This window comes from Schistocerca nitens, chromosome 2, assembly GCF_023898315.1.
Source record: "Schistocerca nitens isolate TAMUIC-IGC-003100 chromosome 2, iqSchNite1.1, whole genome shotgun sequence".
Classification (NCBI taxonomy): Eukaryota; Metazoa; Arthropoda; class Insecta; order Orthoptera; family Acrididae; genus Schistocerca; species Schistocerca nitens.
In genome coordinates this window covers 217,144,359-217,147,523 of record NC_064615.1, presented here as the reverse complement: position 1 = coordinate 217,147,523, position 3,165 = coordinate 217,144,359, and positions in this window count along the sequence as shown.

Sequence of the window (3,165 nt, the reverse complement as noted above, 5' to 3'; positions counted from 1 at the left end):
CGATAGGCTACAATCGGACCTTTATCAAAGTTGGTAACGTGATGGTACGCATTTCTCCTCCTTACACGAGGCATCACAACAACGTACAACCAGGCAACGCCGGTCAACTGCTGTTTGTGTATGAGAAATCGGTTGGAAACTTTCCTCATGTCAGCACGCGCCACCAGCGCCAACCTTGTGTCAATACTCTGAAAAGCTAATCATTTGCATATCACATCTTATTCCTGTCGGTTAAATTTCTCGCCTGTAGCACGTCATCTTCTTGGTGTAGCAATTTTAATGGCCAGTAGTGTATTATTCTTGTAAGTTTTGCTAAAACGATGTACCACACATTAAATGTACATAAGTTGTTATTACTAGTATTGCCTGTGATCGAAATTCCACCAATTGTGTTTATGCTGCGTTATAGCCACGAATATTATTGGAAAATTCTTTGATTTCGAATTAACTGTTCGATCGTTTGACATGAGCCCTAGATACAGTGTGCTAAAAAATAAATTTTGGGTTGACGGTGGTAAATTAACTTTTTCCTTATGACGACGCCATATGAATGCAGTTGTAATATGTAAAGCAACCTCGATGTGAAATGTTTTTCATTACATAATCTCCATCGTAAATCCATCAAATAACTATAGCTCTGTATTACGTTCAGTGCACATTTAAGTGTATCTCTCAAAACAACAATAGAATTGTCATCATCGAGGTCCACATTAATCCTTTTCCTTTATCTACCCAGAAATTACGTCTTCTCATCTCTTTGTCTTTTAGTCCGACCTGTTAGCGTTCTTCTTCAAGGCACAGCCTAAAATAAATGTAGTTTCCGAATAATATGGAAAGCTGTAGCTATTCAAAACATAAAATCCGAAAATTAGGAAAGTACTTCAAATTTTGTGGTTAAGGTAGCAAATGAACACAAAACTAGTTCTGTATACTATTAATCAAAAGAAAGTGAAAACGCGACGCCATCAAACAGCGTCTATCTTGTCGGCGAAGGCTTCAATACTACGATATTTAATTTTCCATTGCTGACAACATTATCGAGCTAGCAATTATGGCAGTGTAGCTGCCCAGTATGCGTGTGTTACTGGAAATCAACCAACTTTCATGTATCATTTCTATCACAGCACTTGATCGGCACATGGGGTAAGAGCTGGTACAGTGTGATGACCAGAGGGAACCTTTCCTCACGGGTGAACAGGGAGGTTGTGTCATCTTTTAACGTCTACGTACAAATACACTGCTGGCCACCGTAAATGCAACACCAAGAAAGACGAGAGGTAGCACAACAAAATTTATTTTGTAGATAACATGTTGACCAAGTATCAAATGATTACGTTTACAGACGTCTGTGACATGTGGTTCCTGCCAGAATCAGTAGCCAGAGTAGCCGCCATTGTTGGAGATCACCGCTGCCACACGTCTCGGCATTGAGTCAAAGAGACGATGGATGTGTTCCTGGGGTACAGCAGCCCAAGCAGCTTCCACACGTTGCCAAAGATCATCTGGTGTGGCAGTTGGGGATGTAATCTGGGTCACTCGTTGAGCAACCATGGACCACATGTTTTCTATCGGCGAAAGATCATGAGAGCGAGCCGGCCAGGGAAGCAATTCAATCTGGTTATTGACGAAGAACCTTTGGACAATGCGTGCCACGTGTGGTCGCGCATTATCCTGTTGAAATATGGCTGTGGCCGAGCCCTGAAGGTAAGGAAGGACAACTGGCTCCAGCACCTCGGATATGTAGCGCCGGCTATTTAAAGTACCGGCAATGCGTACTAGAGGCGTGCGAGAGTAATATCCAATACCGCCCAATACCATAATACCCGGTGCAAGACCAGTGTGGCGGTGCATAATGCAGCTGTCCAGCATCCTCTCTCCACGGTGTCTCCACACTCGAACCCGATCATCGTGGTGCTGCAGACAGAAGCGTGCCTCGTCAGTAAAGACAACGTCATTCCATTCTGCCGTCCACATCCGTCTGTCATCACACCATTGGCGACGGAGACGTCTGTGGTTCTGCGTCAATGGTAGACGAAGCAATGGACGTCTTGCGGACAGACCACTCTGCTGTAAACAGCGTCGAATGGTACGCACAGACACTGGATGATGCGTTACAGACGCAATGTGCTGTGCTCTGGTTCGGGATGTCACTGAGCGATCCGTCACTGCCATGCGCACAATTTGCCTATCAGCACGTGCAGTGGTACACCGAGGTGAATGCGATCGACCACGTCGGTCCGTCGTACCCTCCTGCATCCAACGGTCACATATCCGCATTACAGTTGTTTGGTTTCGTCCAACACGACTAGCGATTTCTCTGTATGATAATCCACAATCTCGGTAAGCCACTATCCTTCCTCTGTCGAACTCGGATACTTGATCAAAAGATGTTCGCTGTTGTCTACGAGGCATAACTGATCGTCTTGTGAAACAACCAGAAGGTAAACACACGTGCCGAACGTACACTCGTCGAAATCGCCAAGTCTTAAATTGCGCTATGAGGTGGCGCCACAGGCGCGCGTGATGTGCGTCTGCTCTGAAATTCTAATCAGTTGCATATATCATCGCTGCAAACCCATGGTGTAAATTTCACTTGATTCGGATGCTTCCTTCAGGGTGTTGCATTTACGGTGGCCAGCAGTATACTACCTTCTATCTACGCACGTCTATGGCGAAATACGTTTCACTGTGGCGCAGATAAATGTAGCCCATCTAAGTATAAAGGAAGTGCAATGAAACTGCAGAAACGAAGAGCTGATATGTGCTTACCGTTTATTTATAATTAATACGTTTATAGAAGATGTTTAAAGTGACCCCCTGCAACACAGTACACAGCTGTGCACGTGTGTTTGTATGCCAACTTCGTAATTTTGTTCTATTCTGCTCTTTTTTCAATTATGTTTCTTTGGAAGTTCATAACGGTTTTAGGATGTATGGTCCTTGTAACCCAAAGCCACGACAAAGAAATAATAACAAAAAAATTGGTTTATGCGGCAGCCCCCCCCCCCCTCCCCTCCCCCAGCCTGCTGCTTGAAGCCGCTGCCAGGTGTGCGAGGTGGCCCGCCGGCTCCGGCTTCCCTACCCCTTCCCACTTTCCCCTTCTCCCCTCCCCCCCCCCCTGCTCAGCTCTTCTGTTTCCGGGCTGTGCAGACCGCGGCGCTGGAC